Below are 19,120 nucleotides of genomic sequence, written 5' to 3' on the forward strand. Positions count from 1 at the left end.
ATATGTACATTAGTCCTGTGGTTTCTGAAAGACACTGCATCCTTGGTCATCATCTGTCACCGCTGGCTTTTATCATCTTTCTTCCTCTTCTTCCACAGCTCTGAGCTCTGAGGGAAGGCTTTGATAAAAATGCCCCATTTAGGACTGAGTGTTTCAACGTCTCTTGTTCTCTGTACATTGTCCACCTGCTCCCAACTACTGTAAGAGGAAGCTGCTCTGGTGATGATTAAGTCAGACACTGGTCTATGGGTATAGCAACATATCATTAGGAGCCATTTTATTGCTACGTTACTTTAGCAGAATAATAGTATTTGTTTATTCCCTAGTAGCCTATCTAGCTTCGGGGTCTCAGCGACCAAAAGTTTAGGCATGGGTTCCGTTTCACGGGGTGGGCCTTGAATCCACTAACAGTGTGGTTGGTTACTCTCACAATGTTGGGCCACTGACACTAGAAGTTTGTGCAAGCATGTCACCCTTGTTGATCACAGGGTTTTAGCTGAGATGCTGTTTACCTTTCTCCTCTGATACCAGGCATAGTAACTTTCAGTATCATGAACCCTAGACAGGAGGAATGAAGGCTCTAATTAGCCACTGGCTTGAATTCTCCATTCTCATTGAGTTGTCTTCAGCTGTAGGTCTTTACTATCAGTGAGTGGAGTGTGACCAACAGCCTTGAAAGCACCCTGACTTGTTTAGGAGTTTCATTGGGCTCCTTTTAGTCAAAAACTCAATTAGATTTAATCCACTCCTGGCACTTGAGGTTTTCCTTGGTGGCAGAAGACATCTATTTGGAGCATTGTCCACCTGGTTATTTTGTGATTCTATTTAGATTTCCTTCATATGTATTTTGAGAAGCTTTTACAGTAGTAGGTTACAGTACAAGCCCTCAAAATGTCCCTCCTCATATTCCCTCCTTAGATCTCCTTTCCCTCCCCTACCCATTTAGACATCCAGTTCCTGCATCCTTTGCTATGGGCTTTCCAAGGGGCTGATTTATGTATTACCTGTCTCAGAGCACTGCGGGGCACACGGTGCTACAGAGGTTTGGAGATCACTGAAAACCAGTCTGTTCATGAACCAGCAGGACCTCAAACTTTCTTAAGGCTCAAAAAATGTCTGACCAGACATATTAGTGAGGGAATCTTCTTTTCTAAAGTTTAGCTTAATTTGTGACAACTGTATACAGGTATAAACTATTTTTTGATCATTTTAATTCCCCCATTATATTGTTCTCTCTCTCTCTATCTCTCTCTCTCTCTCTCTCTCTCTCTCTCTGTCTCTCTCTCCCCCCCTCTCTCCCCCTCTGTCTCCCTCCCTCTCCCTCCCTCCCTCTCCTTCTCCTTCTCCCTCCCTCTCCCTCTACCTCTCCTTCTCCCTCTCCCCCCCTCTCCCTCCACCTCTCCTTCTCTCTCCCCCCTAAGTCTTTCTTCCAACAAGTCCCAACTTGCTCTAATGTCCTTTTTATTGTTTGGACCCACTGGGTTTAATTCCGTTTGCATTCATGAAAATGATTGGACAGTACTTACTGGAACATGGGCAACTTAGCAGTGGCTATGCCATTAAAAAAAAAAAAAAAAAAAAAAAAAAAAAAAAAAAAAACAAAAAAAAAAAAAACAAAAGACAATCTTTCCTCTATAGCAACCATAAATTTTTCCATACTATGGCTTCACGAGGCCTTCCCCAGATGCATGATGAAATGTTTGTAGGTGCAGCCTTGCACAAGCAGCTACATGCACAGCCGTGGTGAGCTCATAAGTGCAATGGCTCAGTGGTGGCCAGGAGACACTGCTGTGAGGCAGTTCTCCAACCTGGCTCCCACATTCTTCCTTCCACCCTCTCTCCCACAGTGTTTCCTGAGCCTTGGAATTTGTGATCGAGATACCCTGCTCAGGGACCACTGCACAATCACCCAGTCTCTGCGCCGTGCTTAGGTGTGGGTCTCAGTGTTAGAAACCACCCACTGCAGAAGAAGGCTCGCTGCTGAGCTGAGACAACACTGACTGAGGCCTGTGCATGTAAGTCCCGAGGAAAGCAGAGTGACCACATGGCCAAGTAGCAAAACAACAGCAGTCATGTGTCTCTTGGGCCTGGTGACTTTTGACTAGGTTTGTAGTTCCAGGCAGGGGTTTCTGCCTGTGGAAGGAGCAGCTAGGCTGGCCCATTACAAATGGAGAGGTGGTTGTTTTATCAAATGCACAAGAACCAACATTAAAGGAAAAGGGGGGAAATGGAATATGTTCCAAGCAAAAGGAAAAGAAAACCCTAAATCTCTAAACAGTAACAATGGAATAAAGCCATACTTGACAGATGCTTCGAAATGATCATTATGCAAGCACATTAGAAAGGTGCAGTCTACTAATTAACTGGCAATAAAGGGGTAGAACATGCTTTTGGAAGCACACTGGGTTGTTCTGGCTAATTTCCTTGTTCAGTTTGGTGTTGAGGACCAAACTCAGGGCTTTGCACTTGCTATGCAAAGACTCTCCACTGAGCTAAATTTTCGAGCACCATTCTACAAAAGGAGGAAAGAAGCAGTGTTGGTGGTAATGTAAGTTAATACAGCCATTGTTAAGGATGACAGTTATAGGAAAACTTAGCCACGGTGCTCAGAATCATATGATACAGCAGTCTCGGTACTGAGTCTATATCCAGAGGAAGGAAGTGACTCTGTCAGAGAATACCACCACATTTGTCAAAGCACTGTTTATACTAGCCAAGACCACAAATAACCTAGCGGGTGGCTGAGGAGCTGTGCCTGGTGCTGGCTCTTTGGATCACAGCCAATGGGTGCCTTCAGTACTCAGACAACAGGAACAGACTCCATATTCACAAAAACAACTCAGAAGATCCTGGGCATGTCTGTAGGATACAGGCTGTCTGTGGATCACATTCCTTATAGAGATCTTTAAGCTAGTGATAAGGGATATACTGAAGGAACATGCATGTTCTCCAACTAAAAGATGCACCATTCCATTGAAGTATAGTTTTTAAATTTTTAGTTGGATTCAAAATCCACTCATACTAATGTATTGCATTGTTAATTAAAGTTTAGACTTAATTCAATTATATTAAATTATATCCCTTATATTATAGTGTTATTATAAAGATTATGATAATCCTATGTCTTTACAGTTCTGGGATATTATTAAGATGATTATAGTCTATGTAGACATGTACCTTGATATGTAGGAATGGTTAGGTAGAAGATGCTGGAGGCTTTTTCCTCTGAGTTCTAAAGGCCCTTGACAGCAGGCACGTGTAAGCCCAGCTATCGCACCTGCAATAGAAATTCCAGAGATGCTAGATCCAGAGTCACTATGGTATGCCAAAGACACTTGCCATGGGGTCAGTTCAGAGGCTTGAACTGCTGTCTCTTGGGTGCATAGCAGTACTGTCCTGTGACTGTCTCAAAAGTTCCGGTTTGTTTGTTTGTTTTTGGATTATTCAAGTAGGTTTTAGCTTTTGTGTTCTCTGGGTTTCACTACTTAGGGCTGATTCTTTAACATATTGGAGACACCTTGGAGTTAGTTAATTAAAATATCAGAGCTTGCCTAGGACTTGGCTCATATTGGAGCTGCTTTCCCCACCCCTTTCCAGCCAGCCTCAGCATTCCCCATGAGTAAATATTGGGAAAAATGGCTTAATGCTGTAGGCCTGAGGGGAATGTCAAGCCATTAACCTACTTTGAAAACCCATTGGCACAAAAGCTCAAGGTCCATTGGGGACAACAGTTCTCACTGGGAAATGTCCTGCATGAGAATTCATAATTGGCTCACAGAGCGACTTCCTTGAAAATGAGTCCTGGGGAAAAAACTGGCAAGGGTACACATGGCCCTGCTTTCCCTTGCTATCCACTCCAAGGAATAACAGTTGGCCCCTAACTCCAGCTCTCTGGAAACCTGACGGAAGCACTCGCTCCCCTCTTGTGACTGTAGGAGAGGACCTGTGGCCTCAACTGTTTAAACTCAACCCTTCTCCACCTAAGAGCTTCCTCGCCTGCCTCATGCTCCCTCCAACACTGGTGAGGCAACACTTTCTGGCTGTGAGTGCCGGACCTCACAGGTACTCCTCCTTGTCTAGACTTTAAGGTTATTCTGGCTCCTCTCTGAGTCTAGACCTTAGGGTCATTCTGGCTTCTCTCCAGACTCTTATCAGCTTTTGTTATTTCCTATATTACAGGGAATTTTAAAAAGAGTCATATATGGAAACAAACTTACGCTAAAAATAAAACCATTTGTCAGCGTTATTGGCATTTCTCAAGAATTTAATGTTTTAATTATCATTTCATTCATGGTGTTCATTTTAGAAAAAAAAATTGTGTGTAGTACTCTTTCATACTCTATCATTTTCTTAGTTGGAAAATTTTAAGAAAGTTTGTTTTCAGGTTTCTTCGCCTGTTTTCTTCCCTAGGAGGCCTGTAAGAAGATGAGGTTATGTTAACAAATGTCTTTTTTCTTTTAACTATGGCCTCATCGTTGTAATTGGATCTTTTCCCCAAGAGTGAGAAGACTTTTCTCATTAGCAAAGGATATTGGCATAGTTGAATGGGTCATGGCAAGTGGCCATGTCTCCTAGCAATGAAACTTGCATAATAGTGTCATGCTATGAAATGGAAGAAGACATTTTTCTTTGAAGCACAATGTAGACACTCCCAAATCGCCTCTAGCCATAATTTTAATATAGCACATAGTTTTATTTTGTAGTAGTGTCTGCTTAAAAACAATGTTACTTTCTCCACACTTAAATGGAAACTATTGCTTTTAACTCAAATCTTGCTGGGAATTTTATTTTTCTTGTAGCTACAGATACGTGAAAATTAGAAAAACCTTTTAATGAGATCAAATGAGAAATTGTCTTTGATTTTCCAAGTTATTTTTAAAATGAGTAATGACATTAAAAAATTCCAAAGTCAAAAGTCATATATTTTACAGGGAGAAAAGAATGAAGGTAATGATATTAGGAATTTCCTCTGAGTCAGTAAACTTAAAACATCATAAACTAATGAGGGGCCCAGGAAAGAAGAAAGAATCAAACATGTCATATCTGAGGAGCTGACAGCAAGCTTCAGTGAAGTGTGATCTCACATCCACATAGGAACTCCCAAGGCCGTGTAAATTGACCTACGTCTTCTCCAAACATGCATTATGCTTTTTTATTAACCCTTTCAATCCTTCCTATCACCTTTATTTCACATTAGTTAACTATTTCAATAGTCAGATGCTAAAACTATTGCCTCAATCAATCAATCCATCCATCAATCCACCTTCCAATCCTCTGTTGACAACTTCAGAGCACTCCTGTGCTTTCTTGTGTGTGTTCCCAGGGCATCTTGTCTTTTGTCTTCTCTCTTTGTTTTCCATAGCTCTCCCTGTTCTCTTCAACTTGGCTAGTTTGTTTGCTATATACAACTTGTATTCTCTTTCTCCACATCTGCCATCATGTTCCCTTTTCCTGAACCATGTCTTCCTCTGTCAACTTCTCTCAAAGATCCATTTCTTGACCAGTGCAGAAGTCGATCAGCACCAAGCTTGCAAAGAATTGTTGGCAAAAACTAATCAGAATTATATTACATTATAGATTGCTGAAAAAATCTTTTTTCACCTCAATTTGAAATTTCCAGATTTGGTGTGGTCAGAAATAGTTTCCCAAACCTCATTTCTTGAACTCTCCAGCACCAGTAGAAACAGAAATATGGTGGGGTTCTAACGTATTGTCAATTTAGTGTGATACTCTCCATTCTAAAAAAGTAATTTTTGAATGGGAGAAAGGGTGTCAGGACTGGGTTCAGTGCATGCTCCCAGGAGTGGACCTGGACCAAGCTGAGACCCTCATTTCCTATTCATTCTGAGAAAGAACAAATTAAACAAATTTCTTCTAGAGAAAGATTTCAGCTGGAACCTGAGACCTGTCAAGAAAGGAAGACAGACAGAAAGAAAGAAAGAGAGAGAGAGAGAGAGAGAGAGAGAGAGAGAGAGAGAGAGAGAGAGAGAGAGAGACAGGGAGGGAGGGAGGGAGGGAGGGAGGGAGGGAGGGAGGGAGAAAGAGAGAGAGAGAGAGAGAGAGAGAGAGAGAGAGAGAGAGAGAGAGAGAGAAAGAAAGAAAGAAAGAAAGAAAGAAAGAAAGAAAGAAAGAAAGAAAGAAAGAAAGAAAGAAAGAAAGTGACGACAAAATGGAAGTAAGCCACAATTGCCAGAGAAAGGAATAAAAACCAATGCCCACGCTGCTCTCTGAAGAAGTGTCTCTAGCGATGAGTCAGATTCTTGACCAGTCCAAGTTCCCCCTGACTTCCTTCCTGCCATAGTCCTTTCACTTGGAAGATGACCTTAACCTCAATGTTAAAGAGAATCCATGAGTCATGAAGTAGGAATTCTACAAACTCGGGGCACCGCACCTGCTGAGCTTCGCACACCCACAGCAGAGACGCATTCCTGCAGGGGCGCATTTCCTCGGTGCCCTGGGTGCAGCCCTCCTTGGGCATAAACTGATCTTCTGGTGACTGTTCCGTCTCTTGCCTCTGCCTTGCTCTCGGAACTCTTTCCTGTCATTAGAAAATCGCTCAAGTGTCACAAATTTTAAGTGATAAAAATCAGCGTTTCCTATATGTTGAAGTTGTTTCCTTCCACTAGTTTCGGTGTTAAAGGTTTCAAAAGAAAGTGTTTGATTCGTTTCAGTTTTACTCCGGATCAGATGTGTGGATTTGATTTCATTCTTCTAAAGGTGAATATCCAGTTTTGCTGGAACAATTAGTTGGAAAGGGTGTTTTCCGGTGGCTGTGTTTAACATGCTTGTAAGAAAAAAATAATAGTGGTAAGATATAAGTATAGGCAAGAACTTTCTGGAAAGAACTCAAGTAACACAGGAAATATAAACAAGAATTAACAAGTAAAATTACATAAAATCTACAACTTTCTACACAGCAAAGGAAACCATCAGTAAACAGGCAGCCTAACATAGCTGCGTGGCTCCAGGACACATCCCCCAAAAGGCTGTATCCTACCACAATTATTATTGTAATCTTCACAATGCAGAAACTAGCCTACATCTCCAAATAAACAGCTGAAATGTGGCAAACTACACAACCAAATTTTATTGTAAGGAAAGACGGAGTTAGGAAATTTGCAAGAAAGTAGGGAAACCTGAAAGTATTACATGAAATAAGCCAGGCTCAGAAAGATAAATATCACGTGCTCTCTCGTATGTGGCTATAGCTCATGCTGGCCCTGGGCATGTGTACAGGTCTAGTAAGGGGTAAGGAACAAGGAGATTACTGCAGAGGGAAACGTGACATGAATGTGGAAAAAAGGTTATGGCCAATGACATGTGCTAGGGGGGTGAAATAGAAGATGGGGGAAACAACATTCCTACAAAGATGTCACAAAGTGGCCTAACACTGTGGGCACTGACTGTTTTAAGTTGAAAAATGTCTCTGGTATTTTATCCTCCAAGTCCCAGCCTCAGTTTTCATCTCCACATGAAAGTTCTTCCTTCTTTCTTTGACCCAGGCACACAAAAGTAGCCATGTTACCACTAATGGGCTGTGGTGCTGTTTGGTCACTGTAAAAAGCCCAGCTCAACTTACTCTCAGCTCTGTAAAGTCGGCCACAAAAACTAGTTCCTCAGATAACCATCCTACCCTCCCAACCTAAGTCAAGGTGGGATCTTTCTAAAGTTCAGGTTAATAATTCAACAACTTTCAGATGTGTGCCAAATATATATTAAGTTAGTAAGTGTATATTATAAATACTTAGGTAGTATTTATATATAAGGGCTTTTTTTTTTTTTTTTTTTTTGGCTTATTTAGTTGCATTCAAGTAAGCTCTTAGAATGTTGAAAATGTGAGTTCAAGGCCAGCCTGGACTTGAAATCCCAAGGGGAAAAGGCAAATGTTTCGATGTGCAGAACTTGGAAGCTTCTCTGTAGGGAAATGCAGTATTGTTCATTAGCGGTGATGCAGCCAACATAAACCTATATGAGTTTGAGCTAGGTCCTCTGCACACATGCTGTGGTTGTGTCTGCACACATGCTGTGGTTGTGTAGCTTCGGGTTCTGGTCGGACTCCTCGCCGTGGGGGTGTAGGCTGTCTCCGATTTATTTGTGTGCTCTTGGGACCCTTTCCTCCTCCTGGGTTGCCTCATCCACTGTTGATGGGGGTCTGTGCCCAGCCTTATTCTGTCTTATGTCATGGTCAGTTGTTGTCCCTGGGAGACCTGCACTTTTCTGGAAAGAAACGGAGGGGTGGACCTGGGAGAGAAGAGAGACTGGGGAGTGGAGGAAGGGAAACTGTGATCAAGATGGAATGTATAGGAGAAAGAGGGGGAGGGAGGGAAGGAGGGAGGGAGGGAGGGAGGGAGGGAAGGAGGGAGAGATAGAACAGTATATAATCACAGAAAACTAAAAACACAATTACCATATTATTTAGCCATTTCATGTCTTGGTGTATGTTCAAAGGAATTGCAAAGTAGACTCTCTAGCAGACATGTTTATTCCTTCTTCATAGTATCACTTTTCACTATAGCCAAAAGGTGGGGGAACCCAGATGTTTTCTGAGAGATGAATGAACAAAGAAAACCTGGTATATCCATACAAATAGAATGTTGTTCAGTGTTCAGGGGAAGGAGGGGAAATTCTGTCATGTGCTACTACATTAATGATCCTCCAAAACATTGTTCTAAGTCAAAGAAAACAGACATAAAATATAGACACAATGCCATTCTAGTTATCAAATACCTAGCATGCTCAAATTCATGGTTTTAGAAAGTACTCTATGATTTCTAGAGACTTATTGAGGGTGGTTAATGAGGAGATACTGTTTAATGGGTCCAAAGCTTTCATTGTGCATGGAAAGTTCTAGAAATAGGTAGTGGTGATGACTGCCCAACAGTATACTGGTGAGCTGTACCCTTGATGATTTAAATGGAAAACGGTGCTGTGCATTTTACCACAACTAAAATAACTTTAAAACGGAGAATTCCAATGGCTCTCTGTGTTGTTGGTGGGGCTTTCCTGATCCACAGAGACTCTCGAGATCCGTTCTGCCTGTTTCAGTCCTCCTGCTTAACTCTCAGGGGTAGACCCCCTGGTGCTTAGACTCCCACAGCAAGCTTCTGTTTCTCCACCCAGCTCCTGGCGTGGATCCTGCCCGTGGAGCCTCCTTGCTCTGCTCTGCCCACCCATTGTTCCCGGGACTCATTCCAGTTACTGGTTTTTCTTGCACATTGACAAGCTCTGCCTTCATATTTGTCACTATTTAGTTTTATTACAGCAGAACACAGCCAAGCCTCATGAGCAAGGACTTCATTGATGAAAGCCATTTGAAACAGTGGCTACAGGAGTGAGCCATGTCCTTTCCAAATGTACACACCTTTATGTTAGCAACAAATTAAGGGCAGGCTTCATTACCCATTAATTTACACACCTAGTACCATTAAAATATAACCTTCCCCCAAAACAAACAACCCCCCCACCTTTGATTAAATAAGGGGAGAGGGGAGTTAACCCTTATTTAACCAATAATTAGTTAATCTACCTGGCAAGATGACCAAAATATGGACTTTAAAATTAGCATTTATGTATTTATATGCATGTGTGTGTGCTTGTGTATGCCTATGTGTGTGTGTTGTGTGTATGTCTCTGTGTGTGCTCATGCATGCCTATGCTGTGTGTCTGTGTGGGTGTCTCTGTCTTTGTGTGTGTCTCTCTATCTGTCTGTCTGTCTCTCTCTGTGAGTGTGTGTGTGAGTGTGTGTGTGTGTGTGTGTGTGTGTGTGTGTGTGTGTGTGTGCAGATTGGAAGACAACATGGGGGAGTTCTTTTCTTCTAGGTTCTGACGACCAAATTTAAGTCACCAGGTTGGATATCAATTGCATTTATATGATTTAGTTTTTACAGATTTAACTTTTATAACATGTCTGTCTGTCACCAAAGCTTTTAGTAAAATTCTAAATTAGAAATTTAAAAGTCCCCAAAAGATGCTCCAACATATAACAAGAAGACATGATGCACTATGTTTATAGTAACTTTATTTATAATAGCCAAAGCTGGAAAGAACCCAGATGTCCTTCAACAGAAGAATGGATACAGAAAATATGGTACATTTATATAATGGAGTAACTCAGCTATTAAAAACAATGACTTCATGAAATTCTTAGGCAAATGGATGGAACTAGAAAATATTATCCTGAGTGAGGTAACCCAGTCACAAAAATGAACATATAGTTCGCACTCACTGGTAAGTGGATATCATCCCAAAAGCTCGGAATACCCAAGATACAATCCACAGACCACATGAAGCTCAAGAAGAAGGAAGATCAAAGAGTGGATGCTTCAGTCTTTCTTAGAAGAGAGAACAAAATACAGGAGAAAATACGGAGACAAAATGTGTAGCAGAGAATGAAAAGAACAACCAACCACAGACTGCCCCACCTAGGGATCCATCCCATATACAGTCACCAAACACAGACAATATTGTTGATGCCAAGAAGTGCATGCTGACAGGATCCTGATATAGCTTCTCCTGAGAGGCTCTGCCAGAGCCTGACAAATACAGAGGCAGATGCTCGCAGCCAACCATGGGACTGAGAAAAGGTAGTGAAGGAGTTAAAGGGGTTTGCATCCTGATAAGAAGAACAACAATATCAACCAACCAGACCCCCTAGAGCTCCCAAGGACTAAACCATCATCCAAAGAGTACACATGAAGAGACCTATGACTTCAGCTGCATATGTAGCAGAGAATGGCCTTTTCAGACATCAATGGGAGGAGAGGTCCTTGGCCCTATGAAGGCTCGATGCCCCAGTATAGGGGAATGCCAGGGCAGGGAGGCTGGAGGGAATATGGGGGTGGGTAAGCATTCTCATAGAGGCAGGGGGGAAGGGGATAGGATAGGGAGATTTGGAGTGGAAACCAGGGAAGGAGATAACATTTGAAATGTAAGTAAAGAAAATATAGAGAGAGATTCAAAAGACATTTTCTTCTGTTTTTTGGGTTTTTTTTAATATTTGGAAATTCTTGGCATGTTAAGAACACCAATGGCTATGTTCAATCAGTAATTTTGTTCTTGAATATGTATTTTTTTAGTTTTACTAGACTATTTGGCCTGAAACTACTTAATAATAATGTATATACATTCTGTCTCTATCATGTACTGTGTAGAATATAGAGTGTGCCCTACATGCTCCTGACATGGATTTATTATATGACTATCTAGATGGCCTCAATTCAAATTTAAGAATCTAATTTCTGCAGTAAAAATAATCTTATAACCACCTACGGAAAATTCAATGCCAGCAATTGAGAAGCCAAATCTTTTAAATCCAGATTCCAGTTTTAAAGAACCTGACCTAAGTGTGAACTCACGTAAACTAACAGGCTGGGAGCTAGCATTAGTTTTTAGGTTGCCTCCCAAAAAACTCCAAATCTAGCTCCAGGCTCTAGCTTAATCCCCAACAAGATCAGTGTCTCCAGGTTATTCCCTTAACAAACCTGCACCCTCAGGTTACAAGCCCCGCACCCACCCCTGCCTTACGACCATCATTGCAGAGCGGAGCAATTATGTTAAAGGCCACAGTAGTTTCCCAATTAGATGCTTGCACATGTACTCCCTGCTTGCTGCTTACTCTAAAGCCTTGGCCCAGAAGATATTCGGCCCCCCTTCCACCAAAACTATCCTGTGTGACTGCGGTGCACATGATTAGACTGTGTGACTAGACTGCAGTGGGCTGAGGGAACCCTAGCTAGCTGGAATAGATAGAAGTGGGGGTAGGGGGTATGGGACAAGGGCTTATGGGGGGGAAACCAAGAAAGGGAATAACATTTGAAATGTAAATAAAATATATCCAATAAATTTTAAATGAAATAAAAATAAAGGAAAAAGGACTCTGTTGTGAGTTACATCAGATCTGGTTTTGTCTGCTTTTGGGGGAATCACCACACAATGTATTTAGAGATTAAAAAATGTACATTTTGAATCTTAATCAATTTGAAGAAGTCACAAAAAGTTGTAGTAAAATTTGCCATGTTTTTTCCCAGTTATTGAATGTATAAACTGAATTCTAAGCCTTATTTTGAAAATATAACAAAATAATTGTAATTACTTCTGTGATAACAAATTTAATCCATAAATGTTATTCCATTTTGTTCCAGCACAGAGTCTAGTTTAAGCAGCAAATAAATCTCTATAAAATAGGATAATCATATATATATATATATATATATATATATATATATATATAATAAACCAAATGAGTATATCCATGATTTTGACAAAAGCACCTCAACATTCTATTTTTCTATTGATAATACAATATAAGCCATAGTTAGTGAACACTTAACTGACAGGACAAATCCACTAATGGATATTTTGCCTAATTTGATGATATAATTTTCTGGAGTGTTAGCCTAAAGTAATGTATTTAGACACCCAAAGAGTTTAGCCTTTTGTCTTTCATCAAGCCATAATACCAGAGAAATATAATTGTAGTGTATTACTGTGGCCACACCTTATGTACACATTAATGTTGAGACATCTACTTTGAGAAAAACCTGATCTAAGCTTTGTGAATAATTTTCTCATCACTTCACTGACATCTTTGGGGGGGGGTTGGGTTTAGCATTGTCTAAAAGCATAATTAATGATCAAATAAAAATTGGCCTCTCCAGTTCATGGCTTTTGTTTAATACAGTAAAAATGTGTTTGCTCCTGCTTTGCTGAAGACAAGTCAGAAGCATTTGTGTATGTCCTTGTCAAATGTGTGAGCCTTTTCTAATAAGTGTACTTTTAGCACACTTTAGTCACTTAGCTGGATTTTTACTTTACTAATATTTATCCACTCTTATATTTTACTCTATCTCATGTTTATGTAAAAGCCATTTTGTTCTTGCCAAGAAAATGAGTCATCTACAACGAACAAAACACACACATATGCAAACAACCAGAATGTATCACGTGGCCCACTCTTTCCTCTAAGCTAGTCTTACCTCATGCTGCATGTGTGGACACATAAGCAAAGCCCTGTCTCTCCATAAAGTTCACTCAACGCATGTCTTGCCTTTGATAAACGTTCGACTACAGCTCTCTCCTTTCCCTACTCTTTCTATTAGTGAAAAAATTTACCTTTGTTCCATACTTCTATTACTTATATGCACACTCTGAGAACCTTGTGCTTCCTCCTTGGGTCTTCTTAAAGAACAACAAACAAACTGAAAAACAAATGGCTCCAAGCAAAGTCATTGCCCCTCCTTAAAAAACAAACAAGCAAACAGTTCGTGATTTGCAGATGCATTTAACAGAGGTGCATCAGACTTCAGAGCCTAACAGCCATGACTTTGTACCAGAGCACCTGAATTATACTATCGTTTTTCGAACACCAAACCAAGTGTGACTATAAAATAAGCACATGGAACTGCTAGTAAGACTTGGATATTTAATAAGAACTGAAAACAACTATTTATTTGAGCAACTCTACTACTGGGCAATAGAAGATTAAATGTAACTAAAGTAATCTTGTGCCATTTAGGATCCGCATCCCTGCCTGTATCAGCATAATTGGCCCTCAGTCTTGACTAGCAGGAGAAAAGAAGCAGATATGGCTGGGAGTGGAAGAGACCTCAGGCAGCGAGAGGGTGACGCTCTCTCTTTCTCCAGTCCCCTCCTAGCTGCCAGGCGATTTTTTGGATCAGTAAACGTGTGAGGTAATCATTACAGGGCACAAACACCTTGGAGGGAGGAGTCAACATAAGGACTGATGATGGCATTGCACCAGAGGAGATCGGGAATTAACTGACACAGATTGGCTTGGTGACAGTGATATTACAGGAACATGGAGGATGGGACCTGGAAGAGGGCCCTAATAACCTAACTTCATTCACCTGGAGTAATTATTGTCTTCAAGGCTTACTGCCTCCATCTGCTAACCTAGGCCTAGTCATAGACGCTTCTTGCCTCTGTACAATTTAACCGAGGCCTAGAATGTTTTCTGCCTCCGAGACTTACTGCTGAGTAAGCTCACCCTTTCTTGTGCTTTCTGAGATCTTGCTGGCTGGTCATTTCAGCTGTTCTGGCTCAAACTCCTCTCCAAGAAGACAGATTCAACCTGGCTTCTCTCTCAGCCTCTGACTTTTTGCTCTGCTGGGCCTCAAACTAACTTCAGGAATATGTTCTAGTCTTCTGGCTCCTTCTCATTCTCTGGATTCTTCTGTTTTCATCTATGTTTAGCTTATTATTTCTCTATGAGCTGTGTCTGTAAAACTCTCCTGTTAAAACTGCTTCCTCTCCCTTTCTGTTCGCACTGCTCTATGGAATATGCTATTCTATCTAATCTTTCTCTGGTTCATCACTTTGCCTGCCACTCAATTAGGCATCGCTTTCAAACACGGCTGTTCTCTCTACAAACTAACTTTAGCTTCATTGTTTGGGAATTAAAGGTGTGTTCTAAGGGCTGAGCCAAATCACAACTAGATACGAAGTTTTTTTGTTCTTGTTTTTTTAGTAGATAACACAGTCTTGGAGTTCACAGTATGATTAAATATCATGCAACAAATATTTTTAACAAGGCAACCGGGAAAGGATAGATTAGAAAGAGTAATATTTTGTAATTTTTATGTGGGTAAGGGTCCACAAAGTGCATGAAGTGAAATGTTAATGGGAACAGCTGTCAAAAATAGCCAGGAAAAAGAGGCAAGGGACGAACATTGGGAGGGGTTGAGGGGAGGGGGAAGAAGGTATTGAGGTGACAAAATTTACATTTTGAAGAATTTGAAAGGTGGATTTGAGGAACCCTAAGGGCTTTTACAGTCCCACACCCTCCTACAGCTTCCCCCTCCCATTGAGGGCTTTTGCAGTCCCACAACCTCCAGGAAGGAGTGCTTCAACCTTATTTGGGCACCCCCTGGAATATAGGGCATAGGTCCTGAGATGCAACTGATGTTGGCAGCAGCCAATTGACTTAAAAGTCAACTAAACCCACCAATGCTTACATGCTGTCACCATCGCTGTAGCCCACATGTTGCTAAGTGTATAAAAACTGTACAGACAGAGGGCTCGGAGTTGCCTCTCTTCTGGATGAAGGCACCACAGTGCACTGGACTAATAAACCTCTTGCTTTTGTGTCTGTTTCCAATCTTTCATCTCACGCATGGGAGTCCCCAGATAGTTAGGGCTCCATTAGAGTCTTACAGACTACACTGTATTTTGTGAGGAGCTATTTTAAATCTAAAGAGGATACGGAAGGTATTAATTGATCCTTAAGTAGGTAGAGGGCAGGCAGAAGAGTCTTCCTACACCAAAGTATCACCCATATATTGATAACTGTGGAAACCTTTGTCTAAGCAGGGACCTGGTGCTATGGCAACAGCCTCTTACCAGATTAAGACTATTAGCTAATCCCCAGAGGAGGACTGTCCACTCACATTATAAGGTTGGACTAGAGTTGTTAAAAGGGTGGGTATTAAAAACACAAAGTGTAGAGCCAGAGCTGGCCCATTGTCACCAGAAACACAAAGATCACTTAAAGAGCTACAGGAAAATACAAACAAACAGATGAAGAAATTGAAAATGGAAAGAGAAACAATAAAGAAATCACAAAAGGAGACAACTTTGGAGATAGAAAACCTAGAAAAGAGATAAGGAGTCATAGAATACAAAAGATGAAAGAGAGAATCTCAGGGGCAGAAGATACCATAGAAAACATTGACACAACAGTCAGAGAAAATGCAAAAATCGTAAAGCTCTTAACCCCAAATACCCAGTAAATCCAGGACACAATGAGAAAACCAAACCTAAGGATCTTAGGAATAGAAGACAGCAAAGACTCACAACTAAAAGGCTCAGTAAATATCAACAAAATAATATAAGAAAATTTCTCTAACCTAAAGAAAGAGATGATCAAGAACAAACAAGAAGCCCACAAAACTCCAAATAGATTGGAACAGAAAAGAAATTCGTTGACACATAGTAGTCAAAACACCAAATGCTCAAAACAAAGAAAGAATACTAAAAGAAGTAAGAAAAAAAGGTCAAGTAACATAAAAAGGCACACTGATCAGAATAACATCGGATTTCTCAACAGAGACTATGAAAGCTAGAAAATCCTGGACAGACCTCATACAGACCCCAAGAGAACACTAATGCCAGCCCAGGCTACTATATCCAGCAAAACTCTCAAATATCCATAGATGGAGAAAACAAGATATTCCAGGACAAAAGCAAATTTACATAATATCTGATCACAAATCGAATCCTACAAAAAATAATAGATGGAAAACTCCATCACAAGGAGGAAAACTTCACCCTAGAAAAAGCAAGAAAATACTCTTCTTGCAACAAACCCAAAAGAAAAAAAAGCACACAAGCACAATTCTATGTCTAAAAACAAAAATAACAGAAAATAACAATCACTATTCCTTAATATCTCTTAACATCAGTGAACTTAATTCACCAATAAAAAGACGTAGGCTATCAGAATGGATGTGTAAACAGGATCCAGCATTTTGCTGCATACACGAAATTCATCTCAGGGACAAAGACAGACACTACCTTGGAGTAAAAGGCTAGGAAAAATCTTTCCAATCAAATGGTTCCAGGAAACAAGTTGGATAGCTATCCTACTATCAAATAAAATAGATTTTTCAATAAAAACTTATCAAAGAAAGATGAGAAAGGACACTTTTTGCTCATCAAAGAAAAAAAATCTATCAAGATGAACTCTTAATCTTGAACATCTATGCTCCAAATACAAGGACACCCACATTCATAAAAGAAATTCTACTCAAGCTCAAAGTATATATTACACCACACACAATAATTGTGGGAGACTTCAACGCCCTACTCTCATCAATGGACATATCACAGAAGCAGAAACTGAACAGAGACACAGTGAAACTAACAGAAGTTATGAACCAAATGGATTTAACAGACATCTATAGAACATTTCATCCTAAAACAAAAGAGTATACTTTCTTCTCAGGAACTCACGGTACCTTCTCCAAAATTGACCATATAGTTGGTCACAAAACAGGCCTCAACAGATACAAGAAGACTGAAATAACCTAGTGCATCCTATCAGATGACCATGGACTAAGGATGGTCTTCAATAACAACAAAAACAACAAAAAGCCCACATACACATGGAAGCTGAACAAAGCTCTACTCAATGATAACTTGATCAAGAAAGAAATAAAAAAAGAAATCAAAGACATTTTAGAATTTAATGAAAATGAAGGCACAATATACCCAAACTTATGGAATGCAATGAAAGCAGTGCTAAGAGGAAAACTAATAGCTCTGAGTACCTGCAAAAAGAAACTGGAGAGAGCATACACTAACACCTTGAAAGCACACCTGAAATCTCTAGAACAAAAAGAAGCAGATACACACAAGAGGAGTAGACAGCATGAAATAATCAAGCTGAAATCAACCAAGTAGAAACAAAAAGAAATATATAAAAAAAAATCAACAAAACCAGGAATTGGTTAGTTGAGACAATCAACAAGATTAATAAAAGCTTAGGCAGTCTAACTAGAGGCCACAGAGAGAGTATCTAATTTAACAAAATCAGAAATGAAAGGGGAGACATAAAAACAAAAACTGAGGGAATTCAAGAAATCATCAGACCCTACTACAAAAGCCTATACTCAATCAAACTGGAAAATCTAGAGGAAATGGACAATTTTCTAGATAGATACTAGGTACCAATGTTAAATCAGGAACAGATAACCCATCTAAACAGTCCCATAACCCCCAAATAAAAGAAGCAGTCATCAAAAGCCTCCCAAACAAACAAAGAAAAAAACAAAAGAGCCCAGGACCAGTTGGGTTTAGTGCAGAATTCTATCAGACCTTCATAGAAGACCTAATACCAATATTCTCCAAACTATTTCACAAAATAGAAACTGAGGGAACACTACCCAACTCATTCTTCAAAAGCCACAATTATGCTCATACCTAAACCACACAAAGATCATACAAAGAAAAAGAATTTCAGACCAATTTTTCTCATGAACATTGATGCAAAAATACTCAATGAAATTCTTTCAAACTGAATCCAAGAATACATTAAAACAATCATTCACCATGATCAAGTAGACTTTATCCCAGGGATGCAAGGATGGTTCAATATATGGAAGTCCATCAACATAATCCATTATATAACCAAACTCAAAGGAAAAAAAACACATGAATGTCTCATTAGATGCTGAGAAAGCATTTGACAAAATTCAACACCCCTTCATGATAAAAGTCTGGGAAAGATCAGGAATTCAAGGCCCATACCTAAACAAAGTAAAAGCAATTATACAGCAAACCAGTAGCCAACATCAAACTAAATGGTAAGAAGCTTGAAGCAATCCCACTAGAATCAGAGACTAGACTAGGCTTCCCACTCTCTCCCTACTATTCAATACTGTACTCAAAGTCCTAGCCAGAGCAATTAGACAACAAACAGAAGTCAAGGGGATAAAAATTGGAAAGGAAGAAGTCAAAATATGATTATTTGCAGATGATATGATAGTATACTTAAGTGACTCTGAAAATACCACCAGAGAACTCCTACAGCTGATAAACAACTTCAGTAAAGTTGCTAGATATAAAATTACCTCAAACGAATAAGTAGCCTTCCTCTAGTCAAAGGATAAACAGGATGAGAGAGAAATTGGGGTGTCAGCACCCTTCACAATAGTCCCTCAAAATATAAAATATCTTGGTGTGACCAAGACAAGTAAGTGAAAGATCTGTATGACAAGATTGTCAAGTCTCTGAAGGAGAAAAATGAAGATCTCAGAAGATAGAAAGATGATCTCTTATGCTCATAGACTAGCAGAATTAATATAGTAAAAGTGGCCATCTTGAGAGAGAAATCTACAGATTAACTGCAATCTCCATCAAAATTCCAACTCAATATTTCATAAAGTTAGGAAGAGCAATTTTTAAATTCATTTGGAATAACAATAAAATAGCAAAAGCTATTCTCAACAATAAAAGAACGTCCCAGGGAATCACCATTCCTGACCTCAAGCTGTATTACAGATCAATTGTAATAAAAAAACAAAAAACAAAAAGAAAACAAAGGGGGAAAAGCCTGATATTGGTATAGAGGCAGGAAGGCAGATCAATGCAACATAATTGAAGA

This window comes from Micromys minutus (genome assembly GCF_963924665.1).
Source record: "Micromys minutus genome assembly, chromosome: 8".
Lineage (NCBI taxonomy): Eukaryota > Metazoa > Chordata > Mammalia > Rodentia > Muridae > Micromys > Micromys minutus.